This window comes from Lupinus angustifolius, chromosome LG15 (assembly GCF_001865875.1).
Source record: "Lupinus angustifolius cultivar Tanjil chromosome LG15, LupAngTanjil_v1.0, whole genome shotgun sequence".
Taxonomy (NCBI): Eukaryota; Viridiplantae; Streptophyta; class Magnoliopsida; order Fabales; family Fabaceae; genus Lupinus; species Lupinus angustifolius.
Genome location: NC_032023.1, coordinates 17520172 through 17533925, shown reverse-complemented (window position 1 = coordinate 17533925; position 13754 = coordinate 17520172). Strand labels below are relative to the sequence as shown.

Below are 13754 nucleotides of genomic sequence, written 5' to 3'. Positions count from 1 at the left end.
TTAACCACTATGGACAGAAGCTACCCATCCAATGCTTAACCATCCATGACAGAAGTTATATCCGAGCTTAACCATCATGGGTAGAAGCGAACCAACCATTGATGATGAAAAAGAGAGAACGGATCAGAATCTTGATCCTAATGAGATGCTTGTATGATGAATAAGAAAGAGAGGTAAATGATAAAGAATAAGAAAATGGCTTAAGCTTGTATATGATAAATTGATGATGAATGATGATAAATGTTGAATCTTGGAATGATGAAGCCATAATCGGAAACATTTCCTTGTAAAAGACCTCCTTGAACATAAGCAACTAGGTCTCTGGTGAAGATTAGTGATAGATCACTTCAACGAGGTAGTCCACCTACACCCCCTTGATTTACGCTATGATCATCACCATCCTTAGCCATAATGCAAGATTCCTCACTTTGATGATTGATGCATGACGGTCATTCTTTCTTGAATCTTGGAACGATAAAAGCATAAGCAGAAGCAATCGAATAATTACGCTCTGATACCATGATAAAACATGGATTTCCATACTTGAAAAGAAAGAATTCAAGATAGGAACAAGAAGAGCAAAGATTCAAGCTTCATAATATCGAAGAATACTTCATAATATTTTCATTATTGAATTGTAATTACAAAGGTGTAAGACTCACATTTTATAGTAAAATCACATACAAAACTCAGCTTAACTAACTGAAGTAACTAATTACATAATCGGTTAACCATATTGTTAATCGATTATACAAAACAGAAAATAATTTCTAAAATACAAACTCATCAAAATGAAATTGGGGTTAAGATTGATTGGTTAGTACAATGAGAAGAATTTTGTACATTCCTACTTGAGATAAAATAAAATCATTCAATTATTCATATTTAAGAACTTCAAACAGTAAATAGAACTTCAAACATCCATCAATAATACTATTATTCATAGATAAAAGTACTATGTAATTGTTCATATAAGTTTTTGGTTATAACTTCAAACACTAAACATTCAATCAAAGTATAAAGTTCAAAGCGGTGCCTATATATCCAACAATTGAGAACTGAACAATAATAAAAATTTAATTTAAGACACCATATGAAAACATCCTATTCAACTGTTCTTGATATTCCAGATGCTCGTCACTATGTTGGAGAGCAGGTACAAGACATTAATTTTCTGCACAAAGAACAACAACATTATTATCATATATATATCTAGGAAGTTTTTTTATCAAAATGTAATGTTGGTTTTTAATCCAAATTTAATTTTTCTATAATGAAGTAGTAGAATAGTAATCATTGAGTAACAATTTAACAATAGAACTTAATAATACTTGATTTGTTGCATGATAACAATTCAAAGTAAAAAGAAGATTATTCCAATAAAGTAGTCGTAATTACCAGATAGTCCTTTGAATATTCTAAGATGAGGATCACTAGGAACACCGTTCCTCTCAAATCTCAGACCATACAAACCATTTGTAATATCCCTAAAAATTAAAAACCATGAAAGTTTTCAACTTTGTTGTACCCAAGTTGATGGTGAAACAAAAAGAGATAGTTAGAAAGAGTAGCTGAGAAATGGAGAAGAAGGACAACCTTGGAGTTGGAGTAGAAGGAGAAGGGCTGGTAGTATTGGCATTTTGAACTTCATTCCTTACATTTTCAGAAACATTATTAGCTCCTTCTCGTATAGGAGTTGGTCCAACATTTTCTGTTGCTGATGAATCCTTCTGTAACCAATCAATATAACCATGCACAAGAGCCTTAAAATATCATCATGTATGTGTTCACACATTATTTATACAAAGTCTTTACTATTTCCTTTACGAGGTTATCCTTATAATATTAAGTCAAGTGTTAAATAAAAAATTAAATATATCACATATATTTGGGAATATGAAAATATAAAATTTCCTTATTACATTGATCATTAGATGATTGGATATGAATATGATGATTTAAAGTTATAAAAAAAAGAGTTTGTGTGTCATTATGAGAAGATCCACATGCATAAGCAACTTCAATGGATAAAAATGCTCTAAAGATGTAGATACATTTTTTAATAGATTTCTAGATAAAAAATCAAATTTCAAAAAATATGCACCATAGCAAGGAAAAGTAGGTACCTCTATCTTCTGTTGTTTAGGACATTTAGATGATTCTCCAACTTCAAATCGTTTTCGAGGACGACCACGACGTGGTGGTACATATTCTTCACCCTGTGGTATAAATGTTAAACTTTCAAATAAATAATCCCTATGCAAATTATTAACACCAAAAGGCTAAGAGTTGTACTGATACAAATTTGGGTAAAATGTATTTGACCAACCATTCAAAATATAATTTAACATGTCTAAACAAATTTACATTATAAAATACAGTTTCATATACAAGTTATTGTTCATAAATTTATACATTACATAATTAGTTATGCATAGAATTATTATAAACGCAAGTGTATAATAACACCATCAATACCACAACTATAGATAACCAAAAAACATACTAAAACTATAAAGAGAAGTCTTCACAGAATAAGGAACTATTTTATATCTTATAAATACATAAAAAATAATTATACACTTCAAGTGCTTAATTTCATCAAATTTAGAGTGATTGTAATAGAGATATATATTTCATGTGCAAAGTTTGCAAAAAATGATAGTAAGATTTGCCATCTAATTATCCTATTGCAAATGCTTTAGATCTGTAACAATTTTATCTAAAATATTTTGGCATGCAATAGTAACCTATGTGAGCAAATCTCTATAAATAATATCATTATGGTTTAAAAGTTGAAAAGGTAAGAAGTGTTATCTGAAAATTGTTACCCTTACATTTTTACCCTTCCAATTCTTCCAAATTGTAGGCCTATTTGAAGAAGCAGGAGCCACTTGCTCCAACTGTATATTGGACGCTCTTTCCTGCCTAATAAAAATGAAAATCCATTAATTTAGCGACCACTGAGAACAGTTAAAAGAATATTTAAAGCCAATTTGTATAATTTGTTAGGAAATTCAGAACCAATTTTCCTCCTCTGTGTGATGTAAAATGGACACTTGTAGAAGTGGCAAGTGGATAAAGAAAATAGAGAAGAGTAGAAAATAACACCAAAAATTTTAACTTGGAAAAACCTATTCAATGTGAGAAGGAAACAGCCACGAGACCTGGTCCATAAACTATCTTCATTATAGAAAGTAGGATTACAATGTTTAACTCTTTCTTACAAAGAAGATAAGACTTATTCTCACCAAAAAAGGATGGAAGTTACAAACTATCTTTAATCTTCTATACTCTTATGTTTATCCATTTTATGTATAGAATTGAAATATTATGGTTTATTTTTTATTTCTCCAATATTTTTATATAATATATGTTGGGAGTAACTTAAATGAGAATAATTCTCATATAAAAACGGTAAGAACAATAAATTTAAGTATCATAATTAAATATGAATTGTTATGATTAAAAATTAGTTATCGGTCACATAATTACTTCTTTTAATCTTTACAGTTCAAATATGTTCCAATAGTTCATACAAATGGTTCTTATTTCTCACCATAAAGTCAAAATACATATAGTCAAATTTCAATGCTGAAATTAATATTTTGAAATTTATATTTATACCTTAAATTAAAAGGCCTGTATTCTCATACGCTCATAACTTGAGAACTAGTTTGGTCATTTATCCTAAAACCTAAATGCCCCATATCCCTTGACCCTGTTGCCTCTAAAGCTATAAGGCTGGTTGAAAGAATTGTAGGTTGGTATATTGTGTGGCCCTGACCCTCAAACTTAGGGCATCTAATAATTGATTTTGTTCATCATTTCCTTAGCTTATTACCTGGTTCGACCTTCCTTGTTTTGAAAATCATGAAATACTAATTATTATATATAAGGTAATAGAATAAAATGTTTCTTTATTGAAAAGAAATTATAGATAACAACAGAATTTTAAATTGTGGTATTAGCATATGGAATTAATGAAATGCATATGCAATTACCGAAGGTATTTTACTCTAAAGTTTATAAAATTAAATACATTAATAAACAGTTCAACCTGTCCTTATATTAATCGATTGCAGTAAACATTAACGACAACATATATACAAGTTTGTTACCAAAGGAATACAATATAATCTTTCAATAGGAGAAATGTGATTATTGACTAAGGTTGCTTACCTTCCTATCATTTGAATGAAGTCGCTAACACCTTGTTCCACATGACCTTCAGGCATCATAACTTGTGAATTATACTGATTATTCCTATTATCATATTTACATTGGGAGAACCAACATATCCTTATAAGTGTGTGTTCATGTTCAATAAAATGGATGTGTAAAAATAAGGAATTCGAGTTATTTTGATAAATTATAGGCACCAAAGAACAAGCTGACCCAAAAAAATTGCAAATTAATTTTAATTTACTAGGATGTAAATGATAATTAGGGTACATTGTAGGCCAATACCCATAAAATAAACTAGATCAGTCACTCGAATGAGTTGGATTTCTGAGAGATATGTTAATTTTCAAACATGATAATCAATTGAAAACATGAGCTCCTAGAATATGCATGTATTTTGCAAAAGTATGTTCTCTATATTTCGTTTTACATATAATTAATAAAAGTCTGTGTTTTCATATTCATTAAGAATGTAAAAAACATCAATGTACCCAAATAAGTTATTCAGGAAAAAGCACCAAAAGTAAAACATATACCTTAAAATATTACATTTTTTTTTGTATTATCAAAAGTATCTACACACCCTTTATGGATAAGGAACTAATTTTTTCCAATGTGCATGATTATCTCCTTAACAAGTGTCGCACTCTTAAAATATTACATTAATGACATATTAAATGACCATAATAATCATATTTTGAGTAAGAATATTGACATTCTAAATTGCTTATCAATAAACACTTCACCAATAAGGTGTAGATCTTAAGGCTTCATTGCATCCCATACTAAAAGATCAAATATTTAATTTCTAATAATAATATTTGTTGAGAGACACAATTATGCACTCAAAATGAATTAGTTCATTATTCATAGGGTGAGAAAAAACCTTTAGTTAAGCCAAAAAATAAACTCATCTAACCAATCATAAATTTTTGATCGATCAGTTAAGAGTATTAATAAGCCTTTACAAGTACAAATAATCTTACCCATATATATTGCATTATTCCCTATCTTTTTTTCTTTCTTTCAAAATAATAATAATAAGTGTTTTGTATATAATGGAAAAAAGAATAATGCATGTACATCAAACTGATATAATAAAATTGATTTTCAAATATAAATAATATTATGAATATATATATATATATATATATATATAGAGATTAAAGTAAAAACTTTCCACATCATTTTCTAGTATTTTCATTAGTATACTCGTAGAAAGTAAGTTGCAAGCTTCGATATATAAGGGTGCAAAAAAACAAAATATTATGGTAAATATAATTATTTTACCTTGAAAGACGTGTACTCTCAGGCATCTGAACCAGTGAGGCGATACCTGATAGCCCCATAATCCTTGACCCTATCAATTGTGAACCAGAGAGGTTGGATGATAGAGTTGTACGTTGGAACAATGTGGAGCTCTGGCCTTGTAAATTAGGGACACCCAATAATTGATTGTGCATATCATTTCTCTCATCAGCCACTTGCATGGACCTTTCATATTTTGAAAACAAATTAATTACCAGCTTTAACTAGTGATCCGTAATCACAATTAACACTCAAAATTTATTATTTGGGGGTGGAAATTGATAATGAAATAAGCATATGGTAATACATATGTAGTTAGAAAAGGTACTCAACAACCAATAGTATTGGTCTATAGAGAAGAAGCTTAAGTTACTTAACTATGTGATTTTGGTTCAATCAATGAATTTATGTGAATATAAAATATATTATTTGGAGGAATTACCTCTTAGATACCCAATCACACAATAAGATATAATCGGGAGTACATCTATTATCCTAAAAAGTGTGTTATTTTCTTTGATTAGTCAAAAAAATACTTTATTATTAAATTTTAAACTTAAATATATATTTTCCAACTAATCAGAATAAGTATCACATAGAATAGTACACTCTTTTGATACAGGAAATGTTGATCCTATATAATCTATCATATCTCACCTATTGTTCACTAGAATATTACAGGAAAAATGCTAAAGCTTGTGGAGGAAAAAAAGACTATTGATTAAAACTTATAAAAAAGAATGAGTATTGGTTAAGGTTGTTTACCCTTCAGATGGTTGCACCAAGCTACCAATACCTTGCTCCATATGACCATTAGGCATCATGCCTCGTGAGAGATATTGATTATTTTGATTATCATATCTACAATGGGAGAAACCAATTATCATTATCAATATATTTTCATGTTCAATAACCATATATGTAGAAATGGAATATTAGTTCAATAATTTGATGCATTATTAGCATTGAAGATCCAAAGGAATTGCATGCCACTTACAATTGGCTAAGTTGTGCATGATAATTAGGGTGCATTGAAAGCCTATACCCAGAAAATAAACTAGATCAATCACCTTCAATAGGTAGATTTTAAATTTAAAAAATAAGCATGTCGATTAGGGGACATGTTAATTATTACATTATGAAAATCAAAATTTTAAATTAAAAAATGAGCACCTGGAATAAACTTGAGGCCCAGGCATCATTGGTAATGGAACAAGAGTATGTTGGAGGTATGGCTCCATGCTATAATAAAAAACCAACAAGAGCATGATAGTATTAGGATAGAGTGGTAGTTATAAATGTTATGATCATACCTTAAAAGTATCATATTGGGCTTCCTTATTTACTAAATATCATTGAGAACATGAAATAGACTAGATATATGTTGTATTAACATTATCTTTTATTAGCATCTTTGGTTTTATATCATGCTATTACTACTGTTATAGATACTAAATAACATAAAATAAAATATTTTTCTTATAATCCAAACTTTATATTAAAATATGCTTATTTATCACATAAGGAGCATGTAAACAAATGAAATAATAGTAATTTTGAATATAGGACGATACACAATTATGAATTTCATCATATTGTATTGATTTTGGAAAAAATATAAGGTTACATACCCTTGGAAATCCCTTGTCATATGAGGGTTGATAAAATAATTCCGTAGATTGGGTGACAAGGATATTTGGTTACTCATGAATTGCCTATTTGGAATTCCAGTGCCATTCCATACTCCTGCATCTACCTGCTTTATAGTTATGATAAACAACAATATTGTCAAAAAAGCTCACAATGTTGCACAACTATATTTGAGGATAAGAAGTTCTAGGATGTTTGTATACTCACTGTATTTTCCTGAACTGAGGGTGCATATGAGAATGATTGGTGACCATTGAAATTAGTATTCTGTTGAAATAGTTCATTCCATTGAATAAATCCACTCATCCCAGTTCTATCTTGATCTTGTATTAATGAATTTACTCCTTCTAAGATCAATTGCACCTACCAAATGGTTAAATAAAATTTTAGATGATGTTCATTATTAATAAAGTATTTGTAATCTTAATTGTTCAGGTTGTGTTACATATAGGAAAACAAAGTTTATAGAAAAACTAGTTTTGTATAAATAGAGTTGCTACATTCTTCTTTTCTAATTAACTTTTTACTCTAGTACTCACTTTTTTTATCCCATTTATTTTGTTGATCACTCACATTATTTTAAATTACAATTGTAGTTATCATTATCTATTGTGAATGAGGGAAAAAATATAACCAATAAAACTTTAATTAATTGTGACGGAATGTGATTATAGACTCTGAAAACTGAAATATTAAGAAACACTGCTCATGGTTCAATTACTCGCATTTTGTACAAAAACTATTCCTACTATCGACCAATTCTAATACAAGTGTTAAATAAGATATATTTGAGGTAAAAGAAACATGTTAATGTACTAGATTATAAAAAGTCACCAACTACAACTAACTAACGACATGTAATGTAACATATTGTTGGAAAACATCTACATCCATGTAAGTGCAAAGTGTTTTAAGAAAAAAAATTCATGCATGAATAAAAGTATATATATTATTATGAATTATATATGATGATATGTAAAAGATGAATGTTGATCATTAATAATATGATGGTGAGAGATAGTTTGATTATATTTCATTGACTATCGGAAATAAGTGTATGGTAATATTGGGCATCAAATTAGGATCATCTATAATTACCTGTGAAGTATCTGATAATAAGTGTTGCAAAGAATCACGATCATCCATAATAACTTGTAGATGTGCTGATATGTTTCCTTTGTTAAAGAAGGTTGCTGGTTCAGTAATATCAAATGTAGGTTCAATATTTTGGGCTTGGTGTGTCCTATGACTAATAAAGTTGAAGAATGTGGTAATAATAGGGGCAATAATCTAATATTATCCACAACAACTAGCAGAGATGTTGATATGTTTTCCTTGTTAGAGGATACTGCTTGTTGAATAATGCGAATGTGGGTTATGTATTTTGAGCTTGATTTGTTGGAACAGCTGCAAATTCTTCTGAATCTTAACCCTTAAATATATGGTAAGGTATGAAATACATTCCTAAATTTTCATGAGAAGATATAATATTTTTTTTATTTAACATATGTTAGTCTTTTGTACCAAAAAGGTGCCTGTTATACATAGAAAGATTTAGACCTTGGAAAATTATAAAGTTGAGAATAAATGATTACTTTATTGAGAAGCTAAAGTTGTGAATATAAAATTCATTATAAGGAAATTAATTATGAAAAAAATATATACTAAAAATGTAATTTCTTTCTGTGTACACCAAACCTTTTCCTAGCCAATAATCAAAGACTAATCCATTTCAATGTGTAGAGATCACCATATAAGAATTATTTGTAATATAAAAAATTCAGCTATCCACTAATTATGTTAGATGTTGATGGTCACAAAAATATAATTTTATAGACTTCAGTTCCTACTAAACTCTAGCTTTATCTCTTAGAATCTGAGAATTTGCTTGATAGTAGTAATATATATGATACAATAGCTGGATAGAAATGGTATAGCAAATAGATCTCATTCTAATATCGAAGCTCTTTTCATATCAAATGATTAATGCAGACCAAATAATAAAAAAGTAATATATACATAAATAAAAGACTGAACTTTAAATTTTCCAGTCAACACACCTCAATCCACTTTATTTTTATTCATTTCAATTATTTTAATTTGTGTTTTGAGTGGCACAACCTCCTTTTTTTAATTCGATAAAGGATATTATCATGAATTAAAATTCTTAATAAGGGTAAATAATTGAAAAAAATATTATTATAAATTAACAATGACATAAAAAATAGAATATATATATATATAGTTTGTATATTTAAGTTTTTGGTCCCAAAAGTCTAGTGTATTTTACTTTTAGTCCATAGAGGTTTTTTTATAGTGACTAGTTCTTAAATGTTGAAAAACTTTGATTTTACTTCATATCGTTAGAGACTCTTGTTAATATGACTAAAAAATGTTTCATCGGTCTTGACACCTATCTAAAGTGATGTGAATTGGCGCCACATGATTGTTGTTATGGTCCATGAAAGTTCATTGTATTTTGATTTTATTCACTAAAAGTTTTATAACCACGACTAGTCCTTGAATGTTGAAAAGATTTGGTTTCAGTCCCTGTTATCAGGAATCAATGTTAAGAATTGACGTGACTAACGAAACACTACATCAACATTGCCACCTTTGTAAAGTTATTTGAGTTAGTAGTACAAGTTTGATTATGTGGAAAATGGGAAATGGGTCTAGGCGAAAACTTACCCAAACACATTTCAAAAGCTCAATGAAAAAATATTCAACATGATTTTCTATTACACATAATATAATAATTCAATTTTTAATAAAATAAATTAAGAGTATTAAGATTATAATAATTTTTTCGATTCATAAAGTCCAAAACTCAAATTCAAAGACTATAATTTTTGAATTAAACTTAAAATTGAGTTGTGTAGCTGTTGAGTTACGACAATATATTTTATGCCTATTTGCATTAAGGTAAATTGTGTTCACTGAACTATTATTTTATATATGTTAGAATCTGTTCAATTTGAAATTTATATCTTATCTAGATTTATGATTTATATTACAATGTAAATTTTTTAATTTTTAAAGAATAATTATTTAATATATATTTGACGCAATATATTTGGAATATTTTTATTGTGTGTAATGTATATCTTTTTATTTATTTTTTAAATATTTTTAAGCATTGGGAATATTATACTTGTGTGTTTTTTTTATATTGTATATTTAATATTCTATATAGAACACATGATTCCTCATGGATGTTAATTGACAAAATTTGAGAATAAAATTGACACGTAGTGGATGCTAATTGTTGCATCTTGTCTCATTATTTTTCTATTAAGTTAGTGTATGCTATATATTGTCAAAGTAAATCTATTGTGAAAATTTATTTGATTAAAATTACACAAATATGACTATGAAATTATTTATATGAATCGTTATTGGTTCAAATGAAAATACAAATTGACAAAATAATAAAATACACATAATAGTAAATATATAATAATAATAAAGTCTTTCATATGAATAATAGTCGGTCCAAAGAAATGATAATATTTGACAAAACTAGTAATCAATATTTGATAGTTGCATTGACATCACTTACAAATTAATTTGACACTCAAAAGACTGCAAATTAATATTATATTGTATATCTTGTATTTAATCTACTATGTGAATTAATTTTACATATCTTGTTATATACACTATATGCTTTCTTACTTATAATTAATTGTATGATAATTTGATTAATAATAGAATAAGTTTGAACATACAATTTTTAAAATTTTTTTTTCCAAACGAACAAAATAATTACTTTCACCCATTTGTGAATATTTGAGTAATTGTTTGGATTTTATCTAATAATTAATGAACTTTTTACCCATAAAAGTGCTCTGATTATTTTTGTGGTTTTATATAATAAAAAATTTCTATTTAAGGATACTACAATAATTTTTATGACCTAATAAAATTATTTTATCACAAAAAACATTTTTATAGATATCATGGAACTAGTTTTATCCTCATTCAAATTACTCATAATTGAATTTTTGAATATTTTAATTTAAAAATAATAAATTATTATTGATTCCATAATGAAAAGGACATCATTTTAATTAACATTTGTCAATTTCCACCGATAAATAGACTCGATAAATTACACCATAACTAACCTAAAGAATAACCAAGAGGAAAAAACTAATGAGAAAAAGAAAAGAGAAAAGCCGAAAAAGTGATCTCGGAATTTGTGCGCTTGTTGTTCCTTTCTGCCATTATCTTTGGGTCCGAGATCTATCCCAATTATTAGTCGTCAACCTCTAATTTATTTTCCTTTCCAACAATAGGGAAATAGAAACTTGGTCCATTTGGACATTGATGTAACACCGTGTTTTTTCGAGCACGTTTAATTAAGTAGTTAGTTGTTAATGAATTAATTATAGAAATTAATCAATACTTTTTTAGGTTAAACCTCGGTTGAGTTTTAGTCTTGTAATATAATATTCTTGCTTACCCTATTTTTTCAAGATTTTTGGAGAATAAAAGTTTCCAAAACAATTTCGGGTTGTTTTATCGAGTTTTCTCCCAATTTTTGAGTTCCGTAACTCGGAGTCGAATTCCGATTTCGCTGTTGGTTTCGAAATTCAAGTTTCGACGTTTTGGGCAAAAAACCTAAACTGGTAGATCGTATATTTCCGGACGAAGTTACCCGGTAATACTCGGACGCAACTTCAATTGCAAAATCACGTTGCATCAATCAAGTCGGAGTATTAATCACATCATGGGTCTATGACTTGTCAAACAAGCAAAGTCAAAGCTTTCATAATCCCCTAAATCACTCACCAAATCTCCTCACTCCACCACCATTAGACACGTCACCTAAGCTAGCCTAAAGCTAGATCGCCTCTCATTAATTTTCAGATTTGAGATAGGGTGAGACTCTCCTATAAATATCTCACCCCATCCTCTCATTTTTACACTAATTCTCCTAAAGAAAGTTAAGGTATTCTTTCTCTTTTTATCTTCTCCATTTTTCTCCACATACACCATGAGAAAATCATGATCTCTTAGTATGTTATTCATGAAGTTGATTTTATGTTTGTTTTCTTTAAATATTTTGTAAGTCATGACTAAAGGGGATGATAATGAAATCATACGAACCTTTATGTAGTTTCTGACTTATGTAAAACTTAATTTCTTCCTTGTTCTTAGATGGAAAAACTATATCTTTGGACAAGGTTAGATGAGTTTATTTGCTTTAGAAATACTGGAAATTATTGTTAGTATTTGAATGTGTTTAAATGTGATGATTTGAACATCAAATGAATCTTTATTGTGTTTAAGAAAAGTTTATGTCTACTCTTAAAAGTTCGAAATGTTTATGAGTTTTGTTTAAAAAATTTCATTTTTAAAAGGTATTATGTGTAAAAGGTTGTTTAACATATGTTATTCTTCAATTTCCAAGTTAAAGTAATGATTTGAGATAAAAAAAAATTGATTTATTAAAGTCTTGACTTCATAAACTTAAAGTGTTATGAAGTTTTGGATAATAAAGTAGTAAAAGTATTAACTTGTGATTTATAGTTCATGATTATGAAATCAACACCTATTAACTCTTGAGGTTATCCTAAAATTTGGAGGTGTTGAGATGATCATGAAATTAGTTGTGTTTTCTTTAGTAGCATATTTTAAATGAGAAGATTGACCTAAAAAGTCTTAACTTTATAAATCTAAAGTGTTATGAAGTCTTAGATAGAAAAATGATTTAAAAGTGTTGATCTTGGTTAAGTTAGTTTACTTTAAAGTGGTAAGATTGACTTAAAAAGTCTTGATTTAAAAGTATTGATTTTGTTTAAGTTAGATTACTTTAAAATCGTAAGTCTAGCTTAATAATCTTACTTAAAAAAGGTTAATCTTAATAAAAATGTTTTACTTGCAAAAGATAAGTTTTATGAATAGTTATCATTACCAGAAAAATGTAATGAAGTAGAAATACATGTCTAGAAAAGTTATGTCTAAGGAAAGACTTGGTATTTAAGTGTGTCTTTACGACCCACCTCTATTTCCTGGGAACTAACCTGGTATATATCCACAAATTATGACATAATTCTGTTATAAGTTTTGTTAAAACTTTACTTTAGAAAGTGTCGTTGTGTTGTAAGACTTTCAATGATAAATGATGATTTAAGAAATACCTAACCTTGAATCAGATGGATAAAAGCGATTAAGTTCATTATAGATTGGAAGTTTTATTTTCGCGTAAAATGTTATTTCGTAAGAATAATAATTATCAAAGTAACCTAATTAGCATTATTTTGATTTTGGCGTGATGAAGAGTCCAAGAAGAGACCCGACGAATTAAGCTCATCTGGAATCGAGGATCAATCTGTACACCACACTTAGGTGATTTAGCATGATGAAGAGTTCGAGAAGAGACCCGATGAGTTAAGCTCACCTAGAATCGAGGAAACAATCTACACGACACACTCAGGTGAGGGAGAAAACATCGTGACACAATGGTATCCGAATATGGTTCAGGACCTCCAAACTCCCTCACAAGTTTGGAGTTGTCTTAGGTATTAAGAAAGTCTGTACTTAATCAATTGTCTGTTTTTTTTGGATTAAGTACAATAATATTTCTTATGCCAAATTATGTT

The 13754-nt window shown here is 28.3% G+C and overlaps 1 long non-coding RNA gene across 1 annotated transcript; it reads right to left on the bottom strand.

Moving 5' to 3' along the window:
* On the bottom strand, positions 1587 to 2924 carry LOC109327948. Its single transcript, XR_002105374.1, has 3 exons — positions 2838 to 2924; positions 2127 to 2219; positions 1587 to 1730 (listed from the first exon to the last, which is right to left on the bottom strand). It is a non-coding gene; the product is annotated as an uncharacterized LOC109327948 (long non-coding RNA).